Genomic DNA, 27,924 nt, shown 5'->3' with positions numbered 1-27,924 from the left:
TTCGAACACAAACCTTTTCATGGTAGAACCAGCAGCGGTCTCTTATTTTGTTCTCCATTTGTCTTTCCCCCTGAGCTACGACCCTCCAACCCTGATATCACTCACACACTCGAATATTCATATTAACACTCAAACTGTGTTTCTGCCCGGCGATTATATGCGCTCTATACATTTAAAAAAAATATATATATATATTATTACAATTAACTGTATTTTTATAACACCTTTCTTAACCAAGGTTTCAAAGTGCTTGAATCAACAAGTTAAAACAAAAAAAGTAGTAATGTTTGCTTGAGACCCTCAAGTGTTTTGGAGTAAAGACGATTTCAGGATGGAATGCTTGTTTACTTTCAATGTTTATAAGTTGGCCTCTTTTGTCACTAAAGCCTGGAGGAAACGCCAGGATGGTTTATATTGTTAGTATTGTTTGGCATCTAATTTTGGTTTTTGGTCTGGAATCAGAAAGGAATCAGAATTTCATTTTATTTTATTGTACATCGGTAAAGTGACATAAAGCTCTCAGCATTCATAATATAGACAACAGTTACCATTTACTAGTTTCTGAGCTGCTTTTTCCAAACAGCTGATAAAAGATAAAGTGCGGTAAACTGTATTGCAATGAATCCTACTTTAAGTGTTATAATTTGAATTTCTTGTGAAATACTTAAAAGGTTGTGTTATTACTTCAGGCTATTTAGCTCTGTGCTGTTCACACTCCAGAGCAGCAGGTGGCAGCAGCTGTCGTGTAAGTGACCCACATGGGACCCACGTGAACAAAGAACCAGGAAGTGGCTGTAATGTGAGAGAGTTATAAGGGGAGACATGCTGTCTTTTATTCTTTCCTGATGATTAAAACATTTGATCAAACTACTTTTTACTGCAGTTTGATTCAGCTTTTGAGAATTTAAACCTGCTGGTGGGCTGCTTGTCGTTTGGTAAAATGTGTAAAACTAGGTTTGAGTTTCTGGCATAGATATGCAGCAATGCATGATGGGAATTGCAGCTTTGATTTTCTAAATTAAAATGTTTCTCTTTGTCAGCCTCAGTACCAAGTTATCACCCCTTCGTTATATATATCTTTGTATTTTGCACCCTTTCAGCCCCTGATTTTGGTCTTTATATATTTCTCCACCGTCAGTCAGAGTGGTATCTCTGTGAATGACTCCTCCAGCTTGAATGTGTACAACTCATACTTACCTGGCAGGGGAGATACCATGATCAAGAAGGTGGTTCACCCATGGCGAGGCCTGACCATTGCACTTCGGTTGGGCTGACCTATGCGAATTCCCCAAATGTGGGAATCTCGACTGCATAATTTGTGGTAGTGGGGGACTGCGTTCGCGCTCTCCCCTGATAACATGTCAAAAGAAACTTAATTTTAAATAGCTTCTAGGAGCAGTATGTCCAGATGAGACTGATTTGATGTAAGCACTAATTCTTGAGTAAGATGGAAATGGTTATGAAGCTGTTCACCTCGGCTATGAGCAAAACTCACCTTACTTGCCAGTATGACTGAATTTAATTCAATGTTACAAGTCTTTGGTAGATTATTTCTTTGTTGTTTCAATGCTTCTTGGCACTACATTTTATATTGTTGGAAAGCCTGTTTATGTACCTTTTTAAATGTTGACCGCATAATTTGTGGTAGTGGGGGACTGTGTTCGCGCTCTCCCCTGATTAACTGTCAAATGTAAATATGTGAGCCCTTATGAGCACTGGAGAAGAGTTAGCTTTATGTTATATCTGATAACTGTCAAGTTGTCTTGTAAAGATATTCAGCTGTTTAATGGGTTGAATTAGGCAGATTATTGGTTTCTGTGAAGTTGAATGTTTCAGTGGATTTGAAGGGGGCTGTGATGAGGCTAATAGGGTTGAAATGGATCACACTTGATCTGTGGTTTTTTAGGATCACCCCCACGGTTCAGACTGCACGTGATCTGTGGATCGATGGATTATTTATTAACATGTTTGTGTAGCCTATAATTATACTACCGCTTAATCCCTGTGCTGTGTGCGCATTGGTGTGTGCTGTGTGTTGGTATGTGTCACTTTGATGCTCCGACATGCAGACAGCAGAGGAGCAGGAAAGAGAAGCTGCAGCAACACCAAACACTTAAAACTCGGCTTATGACATGACTATAATTTTTAAAACATTCACCTAGAGAGTACCTACAAAGCACTCTTTACCCGCATTGGGAACTTGGGGAGTGGTAATTCCGGATAGGTAGTTATCTCGGAGCGCTCTTCTTTTCTAAGTGGTTCATCAATCTTTTGTTTTAAAGCAACAATATGTAACTCACCTGTAGGTCGTTTCAAAGTCGATCTAGTAGTGCAATCATTTTCAATACAGACAATAGTATCTCTCCCATGTCCACAGAGCGGCCCGCTCGCCTGAAAACCACACTCTAACTTTAGACGGCGAGCCGCGGCCGTGGAGAGGCTTTTACACGTTAGTGGCTTCAAGAAACAGTGGGAAGCAAGTCCGACTCCATGCTGGTTATGCTTGAAATGGTGAGTAATATTCTCGTTTCAAACTTTGTGCCTTATTTCCTTGCATCAGAGATATAGAGTTGTTTTACCATAAACCGTTTCAGTCTATCTCGACAGGTAGATGACGTTATCATATAACAACTAGAATAGCCGAATGACGTTGCTGTCCCCTGATGTTAACGTTATCTGTCGGAGTTATTTGGGTAGACTTGTTTGACTGATGCACGGCGAGAAAAGTTGTCACCTTGTTAGCGGTTGTTCGTATGCTAAATCAGACCGTGTCTGCAGAAGTTTAGGCCCGTAGCATGATAATACAGCAGGCATATTATCCCGGGTTCAGGTCATGCTTGCTCCGGCTGCTTCTTATCTGAGCACCGCTTGTGCAAACTTTCTTGCAGGTTAAAAGTTTCGCCCTCATGTTGCTGTTGAAACTAACAACACATACTGTGCACAGCTGTATCAACTAGCATACTGACTTCAAACTTTATTCCAGCTTTATAAGAAGCCGATCAGCATTATTTCCAGCAACGGACAAATGCAATCTACAACCCTTGTTTTAGGGTTGTAGGTTGCTTCTTCCGTTAAAGTATGTTTAATTTACTGGTTGCATATCAAAGATAACGTTGACGTCTAAAAGTAATTGTAATGAAAGATAATTTGTATACACAGCGTTTCTGTGACTTAGTAATGAGTATAAAACCTCTTTTGGAAACGGTTTTAAAAAAGAATGATCGGTCCAGTTGAGCATTTTTGCATCACTGCAGAAATGTGCTTTTTTCCCCAATTTTACATTTTATCTAGCCCCTGTTATTAGCTGTATTTGACTTTATAAATCAAACCTGTACCATTTGTTACAGATTCAGAGCGTGGCAAGTACAAGGAATGTGGTCTCAAACATTCAGAATTTGGGTAAAAAGCTACATCAGGTAAGGCTTCTTGTTCTTACTGAATGTAAGCTGAATGTGTAAGTCATAATTTTATCTTGATGTCTGTGGCTTTTCCTTCATATTACATTATCCTGTTGTCTTTATTACCTTAAGTGTATTCTGCACTACAAAGCTCATGGAGATGCTCTGCACTTTCATTGTTTGCCCAATAGCAATCGCTTGAATCTTTAAACTGAGGAAAATTCCGATGCCGCCTTTAAGTACTCATACTTGTACTCGTAAAACTATGCGGATACAACGGCACCGATACCACTTTACGGCGGGCGCGCGCCTCTTTTCAGTCGAGCGGGTAGACGGAGTGAAGCGAGATGTCAGCTGTGTGGAGATATTTCAGCGTAAGTGATGACGACAAAAGAAGAGCAGGCTGCAAACTTGGCACTCCCCAGCCTTCCGTGCGTAGCTTACGCGCTACAGCTAGCTGTTAACGAAGGACTTTTGGCTCAGAGGAGTGTAGCTGTAGTGTCAGTCGGATGTAAAATTGTTGGACAGTTTAAGCATTAGCCTACTCGCGCCTGGAAGACATTCAGCTGCAGCTCAACCAGCCCGTAAGAAGACTCCAACAAGACGTGCAGACGCGCTGGAATAGCACGTACTACATGCTACAGTCTCTCACCGAGCAGAAGCTCTGGGAAGATTTGGCTCCGAATATGAACTCCCCGACAATCTTACAGCGCACCAGTGGATACTTCTGGAAAAAACATTGTTGGTTTTTTATAACCCGAAAAGTGAGCTCGTCCGATGCTTTAGCATCAGATGTAATTCCTGCTGTGACCACGCTTCAGAGACTTTTGACCAAAGAAACAGACGTGGATCAGGGCATTAAGTACTCGGTATCGGTGAGGACCCAAATGTAAGTACTTGTACTTGGTTTGCAAAAAAGTGGTATCGGTGCATCTCTATAAATAAGACAAAGAACTAAAAATCAGTGGACAGTGCACAAAATTACAAATAGTTATAACCATTACCAGCACAGCCAAAACAGGTATTTACAAGTTTGTAAGACACATTTTTACACAAGGCAGCCCACCCTGAAGCCAGGGTACTGTGCTCTGATTTTCCAGACGCAGCAGCTTTGATTCATAACTCTGTTCCCCTCTCCCAAGCAGCCATGCTGCCATCACACACATTGTCTATATGCTGCAGGCCTGTAAAGACTTTCCTCTCTGGACTCTTGCTCATCACTGATGGCAAATTGAAGTTGAGGTTGAATCCTGGAAAAAAATATTTTTATTTAGTATCCTATGCTTTGTGGTTTCACTTTTTCAGTGAAAGGTAAAAGATTGTGTTGTATTACTGTAAAACCCATTTGGTCAAGTCGGTGTAGTTCACACTCCAGAGCAGCAGGTGGCAGTAGCAATAATGTAAAAATGACCACATGGAGTGAAAAAAAGAACCAGGAATTGGCTCTCATGTGAGAGATGGAAAAAGGGGAGAAATGGGGTTTTTTCATCTTTCCTCTTGATTTTAACATTTGATCAAACAACTCTTTATTGCAGTTTGATTCAGCTTTTGCTGGTGGGCTGCTAGTCATTTGGTTTGGTAAAATATATAAAACCTGTGATATTTAGGTTAGTGTCTGGTTGAGATATGCAGCAATGCATGATGGGGATTTTGAAGCTTCGATTCTTTAAATTAAAATATCAAGTCTTTGTCAGCCTTAGTACAAAGTTATCACCCGTGTGTTATATATTTCTGTGGATTTTGCACCCATACGCCCTCTGATTTTGGTAGTTATATATTTCCCCACCATAAGTCAGAGTGGTATCTCTGTGAATGACTCGTCCAGCTTGAACGTGTACAACTCATACTTACCTGGCAGGGGAGATACCATGATCAAGAAGGTGGTTCACCCATGGCGAGGCCTGACCATTGCACTTCGGTTGGGCTGACCTATGCGAATTCCCCAAATGTGGGAATCTCGACTGCATAATTTCTGGTAGTGGGGGACTGCGTTCGCGCTCTCCCCTGATTCAAATGTCAACAAAATATATATAATCTTTTAATAGGAGCAGAATACTTACATGGATGTGTTTTCATACAGGCATCAAATCTTCATTGATCTGATATAATTATTAAACTGTCCAGATGGCTGTCAATGAATAGAACTCCTTTCCTTATCAGTATAACAGAATTTAATTAAATGTTAGACCAGTTAAAAAAAGATCTCTTCAAACACAAAATCACATATAAGTATATTTGTAATAATTATTGATAGTATTGCCTTCCACCTGTTTCTTTCTCCGTGGTAACGTTATTGTCATAACCCTCCATGTACCAGAAGGGCTTACTTAATTTCAAAATAAAAGTAGGGTTGAATTTGACAGCAATAAAAGTACTCTAAGCTAAAAACAGCACAAAATGTTTATGTATACATATATATATATATATACACATGTAGAGTCAGATTAGGGTTTGTACATCCCCCCCCAACAAATGCTCGCTGCATTCGTTCCCCAGCCGGCTAAGTGCTGATATTTTCTAAAGAAATGTAAACACACTTTTTCTTTTAAATTGACAAGCAGTGTTGTTTACACTCCAGATCAGTAGGTGGCAGCAGTCAGAGTCTAAGAGACCCACATGGCGTGAACAAAGAACCTTGAAGTGGCTGTAATGTGAGAGAGAGAGAAGAAGGGGAGATATGCTCTTTCTGATTATGTTCTCTAGACTTTAAATGTGGATCAATGATTTAGTTTTTTGCTTATTTGAGCCTCTAGCTTTGCTGCTTGTCATTTTTTAAACAACTTGTAGTAGACTTTTTTTCTCTGTCTCATCGAGATGTTTGGTGTTGGTGAGTCAGACTGAACCGTCAGTGAGACGGACCTTGCGGGGAATGACTCCCTCTCCTCTGACATATTCGTGTTATCGCTTCTCGGCCTTTTGGCTAAGATCAAGTGTAGTATCTGTTCTTATCAGTTTAATATCTGATACGTCCCCTACCCGGGGACCATATATTAAATTGATTTTTGGAACTGGGAGATGGAATAGGGGCTTGCTCCGTCCACTCCACGCATCGACCTGGTATTGCAGTACCTCCAGGAACGGTGCACCCCCCTCTACCTGTTGAAAAGCAAGACACATATTTAATCTGTATTAGAGAATTTCAGACTAATCTATTCAGTAGTCACTGGAGAAAGGTATAAGTGGCACGATATACACACGTCACTGTTATAATTAAGGGAACATATTTGTCTCAAAAGATATTTCTGATTTATTGGAACAAGACTTTTACTGTCACCAAAAGTGAAACCACAGAATGCATTGTTTCCTCTGCTGTTTAAAATCCTGATAAATGCTGTATATGTAGTTTCACAATATAATAATAATACTAATAATACATTTTAATTATAAGCGCTTTTAAAAGCTCAAAGACACTTTACAATAGTTAAAAACAGTAAGGACAGACTAACGGACATTACACACAAATCATAAAGATAACAACAATAAAGGTAAAACTACAGAAAACAGAAAATACATCACAATCATACATTAAAAGCTTGTTTAAAGAGGTGAGTTTTGATAAGTGAGGGTCGGTGCAGTGTTGAATGAGTGTAAGGAGTGAGTTCCGGGGGGGCGGGGCAGCTATAGAGAAGGCTCTGTCCCCCCAGGTTCGGTGCTTGGTTCTAAGAGAGGGAGATAGGAGGTTGGCTTTTGAAGAACGGAGGCTGCGTGCAGGAGTGTGAAGGAGAGCCGTGAGGTAGGAGGGGGGCCTGGTGGTTAAGGGCTGTATGTGTGAGGAGAAGGATTTTGAATTGGATACGGTAAGGGACAGGGAGCCAGTGGAGATTTTGCAGGACAGGGGTGATGTGTTCGGGTGTGGGTGAGGAGGCGTGCAGCAGAGTTTTGGATGTATTGAAGTTTATTAAGGACTTTGGATGATGTGCCGAAAAGGATGCTGTTGCAATAGTGAAGTCTGGATGTGATGAATGCATGGATTAGTGTTTCAGCAGTAGAAAATGAGAGTAGCGGACGGAGGGGGGCTATATTTTTGAGGTGAAAGAAGGCGGTTCTTGTGAGCTGGGTGACGTGGTGGTCAAAGGAGAGCTGGCTGTCAAAGATGACTCCAAGATTGCGGATATGAGGGGAGGGGGAGAGAGTGGAGTTGTCTATTGTGAAGGAGAAGTTGTGAATGGAATTGGTGAGGGATTTAGGGCCGATGATTATTATGTCCGATTTTGCATAGTTGAGAGAGAGGAAGTTGGTGTGCATCAATGTTTTTATTTCATTGAGGCAGTTTGTCAGGGTAGAGCAGGTTTCAGTGGTGATTGAATTGGTGGAGATGTAGAGCTGGATGTCATCGGCATAACAGTGGAAATGGAGACCATGCTGGCGGATAATGTTACCAAGGGGGAGCAAGTATATGATGAACAGGAGGGGACCAAGCACGACCCCTGGGGGACGCCTTGGGACAAAGGAGCTATGGAGAAGGAGCAGTTATTAATGTTAATAAACTGTTGTCGGTCGGTGAGGTAGGATTTTAACCAGAAAAGAGCAGTGCCAGTGATGTTGAGTGAGTGTTCTAAGCGGGATAGAAGAATACTGTGGCTGCTGGTGTCAAAGGCTGCAGTGAGATCGAGGAGGATGTTGAGGAGACCAGAGTCTGAGGAGAGGAGGAGGTTGTTGGTGACTTTGAGGAGCACTGTTTCTGTTCTGTGCTGTGCTGGGAACGGAAGCTAGACTGGAAAGGTTCAAATAGCTTATTGGAGGAGAGGTGGCATTTGATCTGGGAGGCGACAACACGTTCCAGTATTTTTGAGAGGAAGGGGAGGTTGGAGATGGGGTGGAAGTTGCACATGCTGTCTGTATTGAGTCCAGGTTTCTTGAGGATGGGGGTGACGGCTGCCAGTTTAAGAGTTTTGGGTACTGAACCAGGGCAGAGGGAGTTGATGATTGAGGTTATGAGTGGCGCGATGGCTGGGAGACAAGTTTTTGACGAGGCTGAATGGGATGGGGTCGAGAATACTGATGGAGGACTTCATGCTAGAGGTGATGATGGATAGCTTATTTGGGGACACAGGGGAGAACTGAGACAGAGGTTGGGTGATGAGGGGATGCGGGTAGGGATGAAGAGGGGACAGTGAGAGTGTTGAAGCTGCTGTAAATGGTGTCAATTTTGGATTGAAAGAATGAAAGAAAAGTGTTACATTTATCAGCTGTGAAGGAGGGAGAGGTGTTGTCACTGGGTTTGAGGAGTTTGTTTATTGTAGAGAAGAGAGCCTTGGGGTTGGATGAGCCTGAGTGGATGAGGTGTGAGTAAGAGGTGGACCGGGCTGCGCTGAGAGCTTCCATGTATTGTTTGAGGTAGTCAGAGTATGATTGGAAGTGAACTGTTAAACCGGTTTTCTTGTGGAGTCTTTTGAGCTGGCATTTGCGGGTTTCCATTTTATGGAGTTCGGAAGTGTACCAGGGTGCAGAAGGTGTGAATGAGACAGTTTTAGTTTTGATGGGAGCCAGTTGATCTAAACAGAAAGAGAGTGTGTTGTTATAGAGGGTGATGAGTTCAGAGGGATTATTAAATTGGGGGGAAGGGGAGGAATCTCTCTATTCTTTTTTCATAGCGTAATTTGCTGTGAGAAAATATAGATATACCCTTTGTTAGCAGTTAATGCTAATGCTGAAGTATCAGTTAGTGATTTGGTATTTACTCTTTTTTTTCATGTGAACCTTGTTAAAAATTGTGTTGTATTAACTTGTAAACTTAAAAAGCATTATAAAACTTATTTTGCTCAACCACTGTTGTTTACACTCCAGAGCAGTAGGTGGCAGCAGCTGACATGTAAGACACCCACATGGGACCCACATGAACAAAGAACCAGAAAGTGGCTGTAAGAGAGAGTGGGAAAATAGGGGAGAAATGCTTTTTTTTCTTCTTTCCTGTTGATTTTAATGTTTTTTTTATTGCAGTTTGATTCAGCTTTTGGTCATTTAAACCTGCTGGTGGGCTGCTTGTCATTTGGTTTGGTAAAATATCTCAAACTTTTTAGGTGAGTGTCAGGTTGAGATATGCAGCAATATATGAGGGGAATTGCAGCTTCGATTTTTTAAAATTAAAATATCAAGTCTTTGTCAGCCTTAGTACAAAGCTGTTACCCCTTTGTTACATATATCTTTATAGTTTACACCCTTACGGCCCCTGATTTTGGCCTTTATAGATTTCCCCACCATCAGTCAGAGTGGTATCTCTGTGAATGACTCCTCTACCTCTGATGTGTACAACTCATACTTACCTGGCAGGGGAGATACCATGATCAAGAAGGTGGTTCACCCATGGCGAGGCCTGACCATTGCACTTCGGTTGGGCTGACCTATGCGAATTCCCCAAATGTGGGAATCTCGACTGCATAATTTGTGGTAGTGGGGGACTGCGTTCGCGCTCTCCCCTGATAACATGTCAAAAGAAATATCATTCAAATTGCTGGTAGGAGCATTATGTTCTGAAGAGACTGATTTGATGTAAGAATTAATTCTTGAATGATTAGAAAATGGTTATGACTGAATTTAATTCAATGTTACAAGTCTTTGGTAGATTATTTATTTGTTGTTTCAATGCTTCTTGGCATTACATCTTATATTGTTGAAAAGCCTGTTCATGTACCTTTTTAAATGTTGCCACATTTCTAAGGAAGATGCGTTTGTGGGTTGTGCAGCAGAGCTGAGTATGTGGGTTGCACCCATGAGAAACTTGCCAAATCTTCTCTGCCAATGGCAAACAGCTTATTCTGCTGTAACTAATGACCCATGTTTTGAGCTTCTGATACTGGGCCCTGCTACAGCGGTCAGTTGGTGTCTGCTCCAAGCATTCCACGTTTGAAAGAACCATGAAGTGGCTGTAATGTGAGAGAGAGAAGAAGGGGAGATATGCTCTTTCTAAATATTTTTAAATATAATAATATTTTTTTAGACTTTAAATGTGGATCAATGATTTAGTTTTTGCTTATTTGAGCCTCTAGCTTTGCTGCTTGTCATAAACGACATGTAGTAGACTTTTGTTTCTGTCTCATCGAGTTGTTTTGGTGTTGGTGAGTCAGACTGAACCGTCAGTGAGACGGACCTTGCGGGGAATGACTCCCTCTCCTCTGACATATTCGTGTTATCGCTTCTCGGCCTTTTGGCTAAGATCAAGTGTAGTATCTGTTCTTATCAGTTTAATATCTGATACGTCTCCTACCCGGGGACCATATATTAAATTGATTTTTGGAACTGGGAGATGGAATAGGGGCTTGCTCCGTCCACTCCACGCATCGACCTGGTATTGCAGTACCTCCAGGAACGGTGCACCCCCCTCTACCTGTTGAAAATCAAGACATATATTTAATCTGTATTAGTGAATTTCAGACAACAAGAAGGTCAGGTGCTAAAATGTCCCAGAAAGTTACATAAAATTCTAAGGGAAGCCCATCGTCTCCTGGGGACTTCCCTTTTTTTAAAACTCTTGATGCAGTTGAAAATTTCTAAAAGGGTAAAATCTTGGGATAAAAGCACACTGTCATTTAGTTTGTGTTCAATGAACTTTAAAACTTCGCTCATTGTGTCTGTTTTTATAGGTTTTTCTTTGTACAATTCTTTATAAAATGTAACTATAGTGTCGTTAATTTCATCTGTTGTTTCGGCTGTGCACTGATTGTCTTTTTTCAGTTTAAAAATGGTTTTATCTTTATCTAAAATTCTTTAAAAAAAAAGTACCTAGTGCACTTCTCTCCTTCTATTTCTTTTTCTTTGCTTCTTAAAATGACACCCTTACTTTTAATTTCTGCTAAAACCAACATCTCTATTTTTACTTGCTTTATTTTTTCATTAAAATCCAGACCCTCTAGGTTTAGTTTAAAATACCGTTGAAGTTGTTTTTGCAGTCCCAGCATGCGTCTGTCGTCCCTACCTTTCTTTCTCTTACCTGCCTGCTTAAAAAAAGTCTGGGTCCTTCCCTTCACCATTTCCCACCAGTGTGCACGTCAGACGTATAGGTCTTGAAAGGTCTGCCAGTCTTGGTACTGCTCCCTGTACTGCCTAACTAACTCCCTATCTTCTAAAAGGGAGCAGTTGAGTTTCCACAGACCCTTCCCAGCCGTCACACCTGAAGTTAGTGATAGGGTGCAAGAAAGTATAGTGTGATCAGAGAAGAAAACAGGAGTTACTCTAGCGTCGGTTGGTGGGCAATCCTGTGATAAAATAGAGTCTATGCGAGAGGCTTTGGTGCCGTCACCACTGAACCAGGTGAAGCCCTCCTCTCTGGGATGCATGACTTTAAAACAGTCCAGTAGCTTAAAATCCCTACATAGGGCCCCAAATAAAACAGATGTTTTATCTACTTTAAAATCTTCCCCTGCTCCCCTCCTGTCTTTCTTGTTTAAAACACAATTAAAATCCCCTCCTACAACTAAAGGTTCCCTGCCTAGCATGTGGGACTGCAGGTCTTTTAAAAGGTCATACCTGTAATTTTATTCATTAAAACCATAGATGTTTAGAACGTTAAAATCTCTTCCCATAAAAGTCAGGTGTGCTAAAAGTGCCCTACCGTCTCTCACAACAGTGCTGCCCTTCACCAAGAGTAAAGGGTTTTTAATTAAAATTGCCACGCCATCATTTTTGTTGTGGTGTGAACCGCTCCATATGGATTTTTGTGGCCATAACTCCTCCCAATCCCTGTAGTTCTTTAAAAACGGTAGACCACATTCTTGTATTAAAAACACATCTGACTTAAAAGAGTTTAAGAAGGATAAAACAGATTGCGCTCTAACTTTGGACTTCACACTTCTCACATTGATGGTAGAGAAGGTGAGGGTCATAAGTATGGTTAAAAACAACAGGTAAGACATTTTAAAAGGCTAGTATTTAGAAGCAGTCGTCATACTTCTTGTGAAATTTGCTCTTCCTTCACCCCTATGGGGGAGGGGTGAGGGGTTTGAGCCTTTCTCCCCCGTCGGACTCTAGGTGGTGGCCTTTCTTGCAATCTTTTGTTGAAATGCGAGTCCTTAGGGGTTGATTGTAGGACTATATTTAGGAAAGAGACCTCATTTGGAGAATTGGAGGGGAAGACTCTGGGCTCCTCCACAGCTAAGCTGTCTGAGGAGTCCCCAGCTCTTCCCTTCTTTCCGGAGACTACTGGAGCCTCCGGGGACAATTCTGATAAAGGCCTCTTAGCCTGTTGGGCCGGGGGGAGGGAGGCTTCTTCGTTATCACTCTCACAATCTCTCTCACTCACACACTCCCTCCCAATCTTACTTTCACCCTCAGAATGAGGTGTAGCTCCACCTTCTGCCTGTACTGCAGCCTCTTCTTCCACATGCTCCACTTGAGGAGCAGTAACAGGCCCCTCTCCCTCCTCACCTGACTCCTTTCCTCCAGTCACAGGATTTGGAGGGAGATTTGAATTGTCTGGCCCAGGCTCCAAAACGTGCTCTCTAAACATTTCAAACAGTCCACCATTTTCTTTTTTCTTTTTCTGCTTGTTTTGCAGCTTTCACTTTGTTGGCAAAAGACCTTGAACAGTCTCTGAAGAGATGAGTTGTTTCTCCACACAGATTGCACTTTCTGCCATTGGTACATTCTTCAAAAGTATGACCAATTTCTCTGCACTTTCCACAGATGATTTGCTGACATGCTTCTGCAAGATGTCCATGCTCGCCACACTTGCGACAAAGTTTTGGCTGTCCCTGGTAGTGAATGTAGCCCCGGTTATTTCCCAGAACTATCATGGATGGCAGATGTTTCAGGCTCTGGAAGCCTTGGGGGTCCTGCCTTTGTTGAATGGGGACCCTCCAAGCACAATTCCAAATGCCATCCTCATCTCTCACCTTCATAGCTTGGCCTTTAACCGTGCAAAATCTTCCCAGCCACATACATATGTCATCTGCATTTATTGTTTCATTGAACATCCTGACAATGACTGTCTTGGAGGCATTGTCAGTCAGTTTCTCTACATTAAAAGCAGAAAACTGGGCTCTGGTGTTTTCGTATCTTGTCCAAAATTCCTTCAACAGAATCGCTGAGCGGAAGCTAACATCAAATCCGTTGTTCTGTGGTAAGGTCACAGTGCAGTTTATGTCATCTGGCTTGAAATTCAGTGATTGTTGGATGAATTTCCTTGAGAAGTCTAGCCTAGACAACCCCTGGAGCCTTCCATCTTTCTCCACAAATGTAAAGCGTACGCTGTGGTGCCTCCGCATGCCAGCATGGGCCGCCGACATGTTGAAGGCACCACACTTTAAAAACTCCTACTCTAACACAGTACTAAAGAGAAGATAAAACAAATAAATTAGACTAAAAGCTAATGAATAAATAACACCAGTACTTACCTGAACTTCACTAGAAAGTGCTTGGTATCCTGGTAAATGGATCTGTGAGCAGTATATATTCCTTAGTGAAAGCAATGCAACTACAAGAGTTGCTTTTCATAACACTCAGGAAAAATAATTTCCTCCAAGGACTGTCAGCAAACAATGCCACTACAGGCAAAGGTGACTGGCAGCAAGAGAAGGCGATCACTGTCTTAGCCAAAAGGCAGAGAAGCGATCTAAAAACTGATCTTAAAGTTCCAGTGTCCTTTTATCTGCCACAATCGTATCATTTTATTCAGAAGTTTTTAAAACATTTTAAACTTGAAAAACAGGAGCTGCATATTTTAACTAACATACGTTCTGTAATCTCTGATGTGCAGGAGCGAGTACCAGTGAGCCCAGTGCGCGGGCTTGCACTCGGCGAGCCCTCCACAGTTTGGCAAAATGTGAACCATCCTGTTCTTCCAAACAGACTCCGGGACCTGTCATGGATGGTGGATCATGAGATCCTCCCAGTCAGGTCCGTGATGCGCTCCCGGGGCATGTCGACGTCGTCAACCTGCCCCCGACCTGGTTGTGGCGCGCCGGAGTCGGTGAGGCACCTGCTCTGGGAGTGCAGCGCTGCTGTAGAACAGTGGGCACTGGCCGGCTCCTTGCAATTCCCGTGCTTACCAGCAAGGGAGGTCCTCACAGCACAGCTGGTATTGTATGGAGTGAGCCAAAGTCAACAAACACCAAAGGACTTTGCAGAACAATGGCTCACTCTAGCCGCCATCAAAGACGCCACATGGACCTCCAGGAACTTACTGGTAAGAAAGCACAAGCAGATCCCCCCCCCGTGGCTGTGATCTGGATGGCAGCAGCGACGGTCAGTATGGCCGTCGCTGCAGGCGGCGGGCCTAGGACGCAGCCACAAAGAAGAATCGCCTCTGTGCCCATTCGGATGAAGGAGCCGGAGCCATACGGGAAAAGTTCAAAGCAGCAGCGGCCTGACTCTCCGGGAGAGGCAGGTGGGAAGGAGCAGCAGGGTGAGGATCTCCTCTGAGCACCAGGACAGGATCCCGAGAGACCACATCTGTTTGGGAGAACAGGATGAGTTAATCTTGATAGGGGCTCACTGCACTCCTGCACAACAGTGGACTTTTAAAGAAAAATGTTTCTTAACAAATGCTCTCCTTTTTTTAATTGTTGTAAATGAAGACACTGCTTCTACACCCAAAGAACATTTTGTGATGTATTTCACATAGCATCAATGTTTGTTTTTGTAAAGTTTAATATCTGATACGTCCCCTACCCGGGGACCATATATTAAATTGATTTTTGGAACTGGGAGATGGAATAGGGGCTTGCTCCGTCCACTCCACGCATCGACCTGGTATTGCAGTACCTCCAGGAACGGTGCACCCCCCTCTACCTGTTGAAAATCAAGACAAATATTTAGTCTTTATTAGTGAAATTGTGACTAATCTATTCAGCAGTCATTGAAGAAAGCAATAAGTGGCACAATGTACACATGTCACTGTTTTAAGATGAAGGGAACATATTTTTCTTATGATATTTCTGATTTATGGAAACAAGACTTTTACTGTCACCAAAAGTGAAGCCACAGAAAACATTGTTTCCTCTGCTGTCGTTTAAAATCCTGATAAATGCTGTATATGTAGTTTCACTATATCATTTCTCTATTCTTTTTTCATAGTGTTATTTGCTGTGAGAAAAATATAGAAATACCATTTGTTAGCAGCTAATGCTGAAGATTCAGTTAATCCTACTTTGATTTGGTATTTACTATTTTTTTCATAGGAAGCTTATTAAAAATGTTGTATTATTAAATTATAAACTTAAAAAGCATTATAAAACTTAGTTTTCTTAACCAGTATTGATAACACTCCAGAGCAGTAGGTGGCAGCAGCAGACATGTAAGACACCCACATGGGACCCACATGAACAAAGAACCAGGAAGTGGCTGTAAGAGAGAGTGGGGAAAATAGGAGATAAATGCTTTTTTTTTCTTCTTTCCTGTTGATTTTAATGTTTTTTTTATTGCAGTTTGATTCAGCTTTTAGTCATTTAAACCTGCTGGTGGGCTGCTTGTCATTTGGTTTGGTAAAATATCTTAAACTTTGTATGTGAGTGTCAGGTTGAGATATGCAGCAATATATGGTGGGAATTGCAGCTTTGATTATTAAAAATTAAAATATCAAGTCTTTGTCAGTCTTAGTACAAAGCTGTTACCCCTTTGTTATATATATCTTTATATTTTGCACCCTTACGGCCCCTGATTTTGGTCTTTATATATTTCCCCACCGTCAGTCAGAGTGGTATCTCTGTGAATGACTCCTCCAGCTTGAATGTGTACAACTCATACTTACCTGGCAGGGGAGATACCATGATCAAGAAGGTGGTTCACCCATGGCGAGGCCTGACCATTGCACTTCGGTTGGGCTGACCTATGCGAATTCCCCAAATGTGGGAATCTCGACTGCATAATTTGTGGTAGTGGGGGACTGCGTTCGCGCTCTCCCCTGATAACATGTTAAAAAAAATCATATCAAATTGCTTGCTGGAGTAAAAACACCAGATGAGACTGATTTGATATAATCATTATTTCTTGAGTGATGTGAAAGTGGTTATGAAGCTGTTAACCTTGGCTAGTGAACAAAACTCACCTTAAAGGCTTTATATGTGAATTTTCACAATTAAATGTATCAGAAATAAAGTATGTCCATTGTATATAACTCTCTGAGTCATGACTGTTTCCAATGAGTGAGAAGCTCCAGTCCCACTGGCTTTGTTGATATAGAAGCAATGTTTATCTAGCCGGCCCGGCTGCCCCCTCCTTTAGGCCCGCCCCTTGTGTATAATAGCGCAGCTGCAGACCGCCCCTACACCGAGGGAAGAAGTGTTACAAATGGCGGACTCCAGTGCGAAGTGTACGACGGAAGACCTGACATCGGCTGGTCCCCCACCTAAAAAATAACGGTATTTTGCTAGAACAGCAGCAGACAAAGACCGGAGTAGAACTCGAATCAACATTGGGCTGGCTTTTCCACGATGGAGAGCCCTACGCTCAACGAAGGGGCTCGGAATGATAGTGTTCTCTCTAGGGTGACACCCAGACTCTTAACCTGAGGGGAGGGAGAAACTGAGGAGTGGTCAATAGCCAGAGGAAAACTGTTGAGTTTGGAGATTGTTGATTTGGTGCCGATGAGGAGAAGCTCGGTTTTGTCACTGTTTAATTTGAGGAAGTTGCAGGTGAACCAGGATTTTATTTCTTGCAGGCAATCAGTCAGGAAAGTGGGCGGGAGGGGGGAGGTGGGTTTGGTGGATAGGTAGAGCTGGGTGTCATCCGCATAGCAATGGAACTGGATGTTGTACTTACGGAAGATATGGCCAAGAGGAAGGAGATAGATGATGAACAGAAGGGGGCCCAGGACAGAACCTTGAGGAACACCGGTAGTGACTGGAAATGGCTGGGATTTGAAGGTTCCGAGTTGAGTGAACTGAGTGCGACCATAGAGATAGGATGAAAACCAGTGCAAGGGTCTGTCAGTGATTCCGATGGAGGCAAGTCTGTCAAGGAGTGTGATGGGAGATGGTGTCGAAGGCTGCACGTAGATCAAGGAGGATGAGGATGGTTAGAAGTCTGGAGTCAGCTGCCATGAGGAGGTCATTGGTGATTTTTAACAGTGCTGTCTCTGTGCTATGGAGGGGGCGGAGACCAGACTGGAACTGTTCATAGAGGTTATTGTCAGACAAATGAGTGTGAACCTGAGATGCAACTGTTTTTGAAGAATGTTGGATAGGAAGGGTAAATTAGAGATAGGACGAAAGTTATTGAAGTCATTTGGGTCTGCACCAGGTTTCTTAAGTATAGGTGTTATTGAAGCTGACTTGAAAGAAATGGGAACAAGACCACAGGTGAGGGAGGAATGTATGATGACCATTATTAGGGAAGACAGAGGAGGTAGGCAAGCTTTTACCAGAACAGTAGGAAGAGGGTCTAATGGACAGGTAGATGGTTTTGATTTCCGAATGAGGTCATATATTTCAGCAACAGTGGGAAGTTTGAAACTTGAGAGAGGGGGTAAGAAGACTGGGAGAGATGAGATGTTAGGAGTCAGTTGCTGGTGAATCTTGTCTACTTTGGCAGTGAAAAATGACATTAAAGAGTTACAATAGGTGGTGGGATACAGATGAGAAGCAAGAGAGTCCGGTGGTCGTAGTATGTTGTTGACGATGGAGAACAGTGTCCTTGTATTCCCTTCACCTGAGCTGATGATACCTGCGTAGTGAGTTGATTTTGCTGTAGAGACTGTCCTTGTAGTGGAGAATGTGGTTATTGTACATTTCTCTGTGAATAAGAAGTCCAGTGTTCTTGTAGAGATGTCCCAGGCGACGGCCTTTTGTTTTGAGTTGGCAAAGTTCAGGCGTAAACCATGGAGCAGAGTGGGTGAATGAAACAGTCTGGGTTTTTAAAGGAGCCAGGGTATTTAAAAGGCTATGAAGACCGTCATTGTAATGAGACACCAGTTCATCGGGGGTGGATAAACAGTTCATATATATATAAAATCTTTGTCAGCCTTAGTACAAAGCTGTTACCCCTTTGTTATATATCTCTTTGTATTTTGCACCCTTACGGCCCCTGATTTTGGTCTTTATAGAGTTCCTCACCGTCAGTCAGAGTGGTATCTCTGTGAATGACTCCTCTACCTCTGATGTGTACAACTCATACTTACCTGGCAGGGGAGATACCATGATCAAGAAGGTGGTTCACCCATGGCGAGGCCTGACCATTGCACTTCGGTTGGGCTGACCTATGCGAATTCCCCAAATGTGGGAATCTCGACTGCATAATTTGTGGTAGTGGGGGACTGCGTTCGCGCTCTCCCCTGATAACATGTCAAAACAAAACTCATTTTAAATTGCTTGCAGGAGCATTGCATCCAGATGACACTAATTTGATGTAAGCTTAGTGCTTACAGTTGAGTGATGTGAAAATGCTTATGACACTGTCCACCTCGTCCATGAACAAAACTAATCTTACTTGCCAGTATGACTGAATATAAAAAAAAGACTTTTTTCTCTGTCTCATTGAATTGCTCTGGAGCTTGTGAATCAGACTGAACCGTCAGTGAGACAGACCTTGCGGGGAATGCCTTCCTCTCATCTGACATATTTGTGTTATCGCTTCTCGGCCTTTTGGCTAAGATCAAGTGTAGTATCTGTTCTTATCAGTTTAATATCTGATACGTCCCCTACCCGGGGACCATATATTAAATTGATTTTTGGAACTGGGAGATGGAATAGGGGCTTGCTCCGTCCACTCCACGCATCGACCTGGTATTGCAGTACCTCCAGGAACGGTGCACCCCCCTCTACCTGTTGAAAAGCAAGACACATTCAATCTTTATTAGTGAATTTTATCCAGTAGTCACTGGAGAAAGGAATAAGTGGCCTGATGTACACATGTCACTGTTTTAAGAATAAGGGAACATATTTTTCTCAATGATATTTCTGATGTATGGTAATGAGACTTTTACTGTCACCAAAAGTGAAACCACAGAAAACATTGTTTCCTCTGCTGTCTGTTTTTAAAATCCTGATAAATGCTGTATATGTAGTTTCACTGTATCATTTCTCTATTTTTTTTCATAGTGTTATTTGCTGTGAGAAAAATATAGATATACCATTTGTTAGAAGTTAATGCTAATGCTGAAGTATCAGAAACCTACTTTGATTTGGAATTTACTGTTTTATTCATGTGAAGCTTATTAAAAATGGTGTTTTATTAACTTATAAAACATTACAATACTTATTTTGCTCAACCAGTATTGATCACACTCCAGAGCAGTAGGTGGCAGCAGCTGACATGTAAGACACCCACATGGGACCCACATGAACAAAGAACCAGAAAGTGGCTGTAAGAGAGAGTGGGGAAAATAGGAGAGAAATGCTGTTTTTTCTTCTTTCCTGTTGATTTTAATTTATTGCAGTTTGATTTAGCTTTTGGTCATTTAAACCTGCTGGTGGGCTGATTGTCATTTGGTTTGGTAAAATATCTCAAACTTTTTAGGTGAGTGTCAGGTTGAGATATGCAGCAATATATGAGGGGAATTACAGCTTTGATTTTTTTAAATTAAAATATCAAGTCTTTGTCAGCCTTAGTACAAAGCTGTTACCCCTTTGTTATATATCTCTTTGTATTTTGCACCCTTACGGCCCCTGATTTTGGTCTTTATAGAGTTCCTCACCGTCAGTCAGAGTGGTATCTCTGTGAATGACTCCTCCAGCTCTGATGTGTACAACTCATACTTACCTGGCAGGGGAGATACCATGATCAAGAAGGTGGTTCACCCATGGCGAGGCCTGACCATTGCACTTCGGTTGGGCTGACCTATGCGAATTCCCCAAATGTGGGAATCTCGACTGCATAATTTGTGGTAGTGGGGGACTGCGTTCGCGCTCTCCCCTGATAACATGTTAAAAGAAAACTCATTTTAAATTTCTGGTAGGAACAGTATGTCCAGATGAAACTGACTCGATTTAAGTATTAATTCTTGAGTACTATGAAAATGATCATGAAGTTTTCTTCTAGACTGTCAATGTAGAGAACTTACTTTGCTTACCAGAATTGAATTCAACGTTCGAAGTCTATGGTAGATTATTTGTTTGTTGTTTCAATGCTTCTTGGCATTACATCTTGTTGTTGAAAAGCCTGTTTATGTACCTTTTCAATGTTGCTGCATTTGTAAGCAAGATGCGTTTGTGGGATGTGCAGCAGAGCTGAGTATGTGGGTTGCACCCATGAGAAACTTGCCAAATCTTCTATGCCAATACCAAACAGCTTATTCTGCTGTAACTAATGACCCATGTTTTCAGCTTCTGATACCCCATGTGTTGACAATCAGGGGTCTGATTGGCAGCATGCCACGTTTGAAAGAACCATGAAGTGGCTGTAATGTGAGAGAGAGAAGAAGGGGAGATATGCTCTTTCTAAATATTTTCTCTAGACTTTAGATGTGGATCAATGATTTAGTTTTTTGATTATTTGAGCCTCTAGCTTTGCTGCTTGTCATTTTTAAACGACATGTAGTAGACTTGTCTCTGTCTCATCGAGTTGCTTTAGTGCTTGTGAATCAGACTGAACCGTCAGTGAGACGGACCTTGCGGGGAATGACTCCCTCTCCTCTGACATATTCATGTTATCGCTTCTCGGCCTTTTGGCTAAGATCAAGTGTAGTATCTGTTCTTATCAGTTTAATATCTGATACGTCCCCTACCCGGGGACCATATATTAAATTGATTTTTGGAACTGGGAGATGGAATAGGGGCTTGCTCCGTCCACTCCACGCATCGACCTGGTATTGCATTACCTCCAGGAACGGTGCACCCCCCTCTACCTGTTGAAAATCAAGACACATTCAATCTTTATTAGTGAATTTGTGAGTTATCTATTATTATCTGTTATCTATTATTTGTGAGTCACTGGAGAAAGGAATAAGTGGTCTGATGTACACATGTCACTGTTATAAAAATAAGGGAACATATTTTTCCCCCTTTCACTGTTAAATATCAAGACAATTATATAATGACTAATCTTTCCAATGCCTGTTGGTGAAAGGAGTTGAGATGGCATTGTTCTCCCACAAATTGTTTTATATTGAAACCATAGCAGTAACTGTTGCAGAAATGTGCTTTGGTTGTTTGTGAAATTATTGACAAAAATACTTCTTCCTGAAACATTATGCAAGATATTGTATTCAAAAGTTTTATTTAATGTTTTTTGTCTTAATTCTCCATTTAAAAAAAAATAAATAAAAAATCAAAGCACAGAATGCATTATTTCCTCTACTGTTGTTTAAATTTCTGATAATGCTGTATATGTGGTTTCAAAATTAAATTCTATTAAATCTTCTTAGGGATATTTGTTGTGAGAAAAATATAGATATACTATCAATTAGCAGTTAGTGCCAATGCTGATATATCACTTAAAAAGATTAGATAGGAAAGCGGTTTACTGATTCCAATTTGGTGAAATTGTATTTTTACTACAGTTTAAAAAAAAGAGTAGAATCCTCAAAAATAGCAAAAAGGGTTCAAATAAACATCTTTACAGTAATGAAATGTACAAATAAGGATACAATAGTAATACAACAATACTAGTAATATACTCTACTTTCACTTGAGTAAAGACAGAATATTTATTTAAACACACTATACTTTTTAGCACTATAAACTTTGTTTTTTTTAAGCCAGAGTTTTTCACACTCCAGATCAGCAGGTGGCAGCAGTCTGAGTGTTAGAGACTCACGTGGGACCCACATGAACAAAGAACCAGGAAGTGGCTGTAATGTGTGAGAGAGAACAATGGAGATGTGCTGTTTTTATTCTTTCCTGTTGATCTTACGGTTGATCAAGCAACTTTTTATTGCAGTTTGATTAAGCTTTTGATTATTTGATTCTGCTGGTGGGCTACTAGTCATTTGGGTTCATAAAATATGTGAAACTAGTTGAAAGTCTGGCATAGATTTGCAGCAATGCATGATGGGAATTGCAGCCTTGATTTGTTAATATCAAATGACAAATCTTTGTCAGCCTTAGTACAAAGCCGTTACCCCTTTGTTATATATCTTTATATATTTTGCACCCTTACGGCCCCTGATTTTGGTCTTGATATATTTCCCCACCGTCAGTCAGAGTGGTATCTCTGTGAATGACTCCTCTACCTCTGATGTGTACAACTCATACTTACCTGGCAGGGGAGATACCATGATCAAGAAGGTGGTTCACCCATGGCGAGGCCTGACCATTGCACTTCGGTTGGGCTGACCTATGCGAATTCCCCAAATGTGGGAATCTCGACTGCATAATTTGTGGTAGTGGGGGACTGCGTTCGCGCTCTCCCCTGATATTTTGTTAAAAGAAAATTCATACATTCATACATCCAGACAAGAGTCATTCATGAAGAGTTTTATGTGCATTGAACATTTCGGTGGCCTGAAAATGATTGTTATGAAGCTTTCCACCTTCGATGTGCATAATTAAGGCTCACTGTACTTACCAATGCCCCCCCCCCCCCACCCCCACCCCTGATTTATTGTTAAATGTATGAATGAATGGATTTCAACTTCAAGTTGTGTTTTTCTGTCGAATGCTAATACGGTGCTAAATTTCTCATAAAACTTTCATCTTTTGAATTTAGATATATATAATATAAAATGTTCATATACTTATATACTATTATATATATTTAAAAAAAAAAATCTAATATGCATTTGAATTTCAGAAAGAGACTCAAATCTGATTTAATGTTAGAGACCCACCATTGTATAATCTTTTTTAATGTGTTTTAGCGTTTGCACGTCACAATTAATGTGACAATATAGTAAACATTACCAAGGTAACACAACATCTTTGCTTTTCCCAAGAATTAGCTAATTTGATTTTACTCGTGTGACCTGTTTTTTTTTTTTTTTAAGTTGCCATGAGTAAAAATGATAAATTCTTTGTCACAGCACCGTTACTGTCCAACAGACAGGTCCCACCAAAGAACATTTATACACAAAAAAAAACAGAGAATAACACAAACAAACAGAGTTAGACAACAGTCAAGAGTTCCCATTTCTGGCCTGTTCAGCGAGGCCTCTTGTTCAGGACCGTTATTACAGCGGGGATCAGGCTCCTCCCGAGGCGAGCCTTTCTGCACGTTAGTGCTCTGTACCTCCGTCCTGAGGGAAGTGGGGCGAGGTGAGTGTTCAGTGGGTGTGTGATGTCCTGTTCTATTGCGGTTGCAATGCGTGTGATGGACCTGTTATTGAGTTCTATTAGATTGGGTGTGGGGAGACCGATTATTCTGGCAGCTGTGGTTGTGATGCGTGTGAGTTTGGCCTTGTTTTTTACAGTTAACATGTTGAAGAAGCAGGTGGAACAGTACAATAAGGTGGGCTGGATCATGCTCTGATAGAGCAGCAGGAGGAGATGGGGGGCAACATCTCCTCTTTTTCTGGATGTTTTATTGGGACAATAAAGACATGTTTAGTCAAACATTGTGCCAAACAGAAGAGAACACAAATGTAGTTATGGCTCAAATGATTAGTACAGCTTTGAATTCTGCAGGCAGGTTTATCCTCCATCATTGGCTCAATGAACTGTTTTAGTTTTGTGACTGCGAACCACTGGAAAAAAAATGATAATACAATATCTTATCCATCAGCAATTTCTATTGTGAAAATTTGGAGTCTTTCTCTGCAGTTTGTCACGGCAGCTTTTTTCATTGACATGAACACACTGAAGTCGGAAGAACGACTTTTCAAACTCGTTCTTGGAGTCCCAAGATGGCGCCAGTGTGTGACGCGGGCCGTCAGCTGCACCGACTGCTCCGACTATTTTGTTTGTTTCTGTTGTTCGTAACACTTGTTGCACATACTGTCAACACTCTGCGGTTTTATGATCGCCAAACGTTGCTAGATCTAAGAATATCCGCCAACAATCTGGTCAACTTTGATACTTATGGACAAAAAACTCTGCCTCCTTTCCTCTCTGGCGTCCCGTCATACCTCTGCCGCACTCCAGTGCCACCACCTCGGCGTAAACGCCACCGCCGCCGGGGTAAACGTGGTGGCTGTCTGGTGAGGCTGAGGGTCGGGTTGGTTCGTCCTAATCGAGGAGGATCTGGAGCGGGGCCTCGCCTTTGTGTCTCTGGACGTTCGCTGGACCCTGTCGCTGCCTGGTTGGTACCGGTGGCGGGCTCGGATGGGATGTTCCAGCCCCGCGGACCCTGCTCTCCTTGTCTCCGCTGGCGCGGAGTAAATCTGGGGAACCTGCAGCCTTTGTGTCGGGCCTCCCTGTCAGCTGCTTGTCCTGACCCGCCAGCTCCTGCCAGGTTCGGCCTGGTAAACGCCAGATCGCTGACGAACAAATCATTTATCCTTAAGGATTTCTTCATATCCCGGGAACTGGATTTCCTCTTTATCTCCGAGACCTGGCTGAGTGTCGGTGAGTCCAGTGTCTTCGCCGAACTTTTACCTGACGACTGCTGCTTTTTTAACTCTCCGCGGACGTCTGGCCGAGGAGGGGGAATTGCGACTGTTTTTAAAGGTGTGTTTAAGTGTAAACAGTTATTGCTGCCATCCTCCTTCACCAGCTTTGAGCTCAGTCTGTTTGAGCTGGGCTATTCTCACACGGTTCTGTGTGCTGTGATCTACCGGCCTCCCAAATATAACAGAGACTTTTTAACACATTTTTCTGTGTTCCTGGCTGATATTATGCCCAAATATGACCGGGTCCTTATTGTCGGAGATTGCAATATTCATGTGTGTTGCCCTGATAATCCTTTGGCGCGAGATTTTTTAAACCTCATTGACTCTTTTAATCTCGTGCAGTCTGTACTTGGGCCTACACATGAACGCGGTCACACACTGGATCTTGTGTTATCTTATGGTCTGCCTGTTCTTAACCTGGAGGTCTGTGACGCCTTTTTCTCTGACCATATGCCTGTACTGTTTGAAGCTGCTGTCCGCTGTCCCACTGTTAAACCTCGCGCTGCTGCTCGCAGATGTCGAGTTTTTAACCCTTCCACTGCTGCTCACTTCTCTGCAGTTTTTAGTCAGAACTGCGTCTTTCCCGAGTCTGTGTATGAGGATACAGAGGCTCTAAACGCGTGGTTTCGCGACACCTGTCAATCTGCCATAGACATTGCGGCTCCATTAAAGACCAGGCAGCAGAAAGCCAAATCAGAGCCCTGGCTGAACGAAACAACCCGCACTGCCAGACAGGATTGTCGAAAAGCTGAGCGAAAGTGGAAAAAGGACAAATTACAAGTGTCTTTTCAGACACTGAGGGACTGCTGGCGTCACTACCAATCCACTGTGAAAGAGGCTAAAAGACAATATTTTTCTGATATCGTTGTTTTAAATTGTCATAAGCCTCGTGTGCTGTTTAAAGTTATCAACTCTGTTCTGAATGCACCACAGAGAGGAATTGAGGCCTCCCCTGCTGTGTGTGAGAACTTTCTTCATCACTTCATTGACAAAGTCACATCTGCCAGAGCACTTAATTCACCTCCTGCTTCTGATCCTTCAGTGTTTGTCCCCTGCTCTGCTGTGTTGGACACGTTTGAGCCTGTGACCCTGTCTTTTGTGCAGGAGATTGTGGGTCACTTGAAGCCCTCAGGCTCTCCGGATGATACTGTCCCGCCTCGTTTATTTAAGGAGGTTTTTCCCACTGTTGGGCCATCTTGTCTCTCAGTTATTAATAGCAGTCTGTCCACTGGAGTAGTCCCTGTAAATCTTAAACATGCAGTTGTGCAGCCTTTACTAAAAAAGCCTGGACTGGACCCTGCTGTTTTGGCAAATTACAGGCCTATCTCAAAATTGCCTTTCTTCTCTAAAATCTTAGAGAAGATTGTGTATTCCCAACTCATGGACTTTTTAAATCAACAAAATGTTCTAGAGATTTTCCAATCAGGTTTTAAAACTTTGCACAGCACAGAATCAGCACTTTTAAGAGTTTTTAATGACATCTTTTTAGCTACTGACTCTGGTCACTGTGTTGTCCTTGTACTTTTAGATTTGACTGCAGCATTCGATACAGTGGACCATGATATATTGATTGCTCGTTTGGAGCAGTGGGTGGGCATCAGTGGCACAGCACTAGAGTGGTTCAGGTCCTACCTGTCACATCGGACTTTCTGTGTCAGCCTTGATGACTCTGTGTCCTCCACTGCTCCTCTTTCATGTGGGGTACCACAGGGCTCTGTGCTTGGCCCTCTTTTATTTTCTCTTTATCTTTTACCACTTGGCTCTATTCTGAGGAAACATGGCATTTCTTTTCATTGCTATGCGGATGACAGCCAGATCTATGTCCCCCTCAAAAAGGCTGATTCGTACTCCACTAACCCACTGCAAAAATGTTTACATGACATTAAAGCTTGGATGTCGTTAAATTTTCTGAATTTTAATGAAAACAAGACAGAAGTCATGGTCTTTGGTGGCACTTCTGTGACCCTCCCCCAAGTTGATCTGGTTTCTCTGGCACAGTATCACAAGCCAGTTGTGAACAATCTGGGTGTAAAAGTGGACTCAGACCTTAAATTTGACAGCCAGATTAAAGCTGTGGTGAAGTCTAGTTTTTTCCAGTTAAGGCAGCTGGCAAAAATTAAACCAGTCCTTCAGAGACAGCAATTTGAGACAGTAATCCACGCCTTTGTGACCACAAGGCTGGACTACTGTAATGCACTGTATATGGGGGTTAGTGGGTCCTCCATTGCGCGTCTTCAACTGGTTCAAAATGCTGCTGCACGTCTTTTAACTGGCACAAGCAAGTATGAGCACATCTCACCTATTTTAGCTTCACTTCACTGGCTGCCCGTCCATTTTAGGATTCATTTTAAAATTCTTTTATTTTCTTTTAAAGCCTTAAATGGACTTGCCCCTCCTTACCTTTCTGAATTGCTGCACCCCTACATGCCTAGCCGATCTCTCAGGTCAGCTGACCAGCTGCTCCTGACAGTCCCTAAAGCTAGGCTTAAGCTCAGAGGGGACCGAGCTTTTGCTATTGCTGCTCCAAGGCTTTGGAATGGGCTGCCGCTGCACATTAGGCAGGCCTCTTCTCTATCTCGTTTTAAAACTCTTCTTAAAACCTACTTCTTTTCTTTGGCTTTTACCCCCACGTAGAGTGTTGATTTTATGTGTTTTATGTGACTGTATTTGTTTTATGTGTACACATGCATATTTTTATATATTTTTATTTATTTGTTATCTCTATTTTACTCTCTTGTGCAGCACTTTGGAAACCTTGTGTTTGTTTAAACTTGTGCTATATAAATAAAGTGGATTGGATTGGATTGGATTTCATTGATCATTTACCAGATAGATCAGTTGGACTGAGCCTCAAGGGCAGTAAGAACAGTTCTTGTATTGACTTTAAGTAAGGTATTTTTGCTCTTAAAACTAAATGAGAACAAAACAACTACTGCAGTATGTCTGCATCATACTTAATGGCACGTTGTTTTGATTCACACACTTTCTTGGTGGAATTTATTTTTCAGGACAGTGCCAAAATGCTCAAAGATCTGACTCTGGTAAAACATTTTTAACCTCTGCCAGCAAGAAGGTGTGGTGTAAACAAGGTGCCGAATGCACATTCCTCACTCCTTATGATGACACACCTTTAATTAAGCGTCTCAATCAATGTTTTGGTTGATATATGTCTAT

At 42.0% G+C, this 27,924-nt stretch overlaps 12 non-coding genes across 12 annotated transcripts; all 12 read left to right on the top strand.

Moving 5' to 3' along the window:
- The first annotated feature begins 1,189 nt into the window (after positions 1–1,189).
- On the top strand, positions 1,190–1,353 carry LOC132980999 (U1 spliceosomal RNA). Its single transcript, XR_009674235.1, has one exon. It is a non-coding gene; the product is annotated as a U1 spliceosomal RNA (small nuclear RNA).
- Positions 1,354–5,241: 3,888 nt separating this feature from the next.
- On the top strand, positions 5,242–5,405 carry LOC132981022 (U1 spliceosomal RNA). The gene has a single exon (XR_009674257.1). It is a non-coding gene; the product is annotated as a U1 spliceosomal RNA (small nuclear RNA).
- Positions 5,406–6,298: 893 nt separating this feature from the next.
- On the top strand, positions 6,299–6,489 carry LOC132981103 (U2 spliceosomal RNA). The gene has a single exon (XR_009674334.1). It is a non-coding gene; the product is annotated as a U2 spliceosomal RNA (small nuclear RNA).
- A 3,164-nt stretch (positions 6,490–9,653) lies between these two features.
- On the top strand, positions 9,654–9,817 carry LOC132981344 (U1 spliceosomal RNA). The gene has a single exon (XR_009674567.1). It is a non-coding gene; the product is annotated as a U1 spliceosomal RNA (small nuclear RNA).
- Positions 9,818–10,526: 709 nt separating this feature from the next.
- On the top strand, positions 10,527–10,717 carry LOC132981139 (U2 spliceosomal RNA). Its single transcript, XR_009674368.1, has one exon. It is a non-coding gene; the product is annotated as a U2 spliceosomal RNA (small nuclear RNA).
- Positions 10,718–14,930: 4,213 nt separating this feature from the next.
- Positions 14,931–15,117, top strand: LOC132981162 (U2 spliceosomal RNA). Its single transcript, XR_009674391.1, has one exon. It is a non-coding gene; the product is annotated as a U2 spliceosomal RNA (small nuclear RNA).
- A 955-nt stretch (positions 15,118–16,072) lies between these two features.
- On the top strand, positions 16,073–16,236 carry LOC132981332 (U1 spliceosomal RNA). Its single transcript, XR_009674556.1, has one exon. It is a non-coding gene; the product is annotated as a U1 spliceosomal RNA (small nuclear RNA).
- Positions 16,237–18,439: 2,203 nt separating this feature from the next.
- On the top strand, positions 18,440–18,603 carry LOC132981227 (U1 spliceosomal RNA). Its single transcript, XR_009674454.1, has one exon. It is a non-coding gene; the product is annotated as a U1 spliceosomal RNA (small nuclear RNA).
- Positions 18,604–18,894: 291 nt separating this feature from the next.
- Positions 18,895–19,085, top strand: LOC132981091 (U2 spliceosomal RNA). The gene has a single exon (XR_009674323.1). It is a non-coding gene; the product is annotated as a U2 spliceosomal RNA (small nuclear RNA).
- A 934-nt stretch (positions 19,086–20,019) lies between these two features.
- LOC132981109 (U1 spliceosomal RNA) lies at positions 20,020–20,183 on the top strand. Its single transcript, XR_009674340.1, has one exon. It is a non-coding gene; the product is annotated as a U1 spliceosomal RNA (small nuclear RNA).
- Positions 20,184–20,915: 732 nt separating this feature from the next.
- LOC132981079 (U2 spliceosomal RNA) lies at positions 20,916–21,106 on the top strand. Its single transcript, XR_009674312.1, has one exon. It is a non-coding gene; the product is annotated as a U2 spliceosomal RNA (small nuclear RNA).
- A 1,349-nt stretch (positions 21,107–22,455) lies between these two features.
- On the top strand, positions 22,456–22,619 carry LOC132980993 (U1 spliceosomal RNA). Its single transcript, XR_009674229.1, has one exon. It is a non-coding gene; the product is annotated as a U1 spliceosomal RNA (small nuclear RNA).
- The last annotated feature ends 5,305 nt before the right edge of the window (positions 22,620–27,924 follow it).

The sequence above is a fragment of the Labrus mixtus genome, chromosome 9 (genome assembly GCF_963584025.1).
Source record: "Labrus mixtus chromosome 9, fLabMix1.1, whole genome shotgun sequence".
Lineage (NCBI taxonomy): Eukaryota > Metazoa > Chordata > Actinopteri > Labriformes > Labridae > Labrus > Labrus mixtus.
The sequence above is the reverse complement of the archived record's forward strand: the minus strand, read 5'-3'. Positions and strand labels throughout refer to the sequence as shown.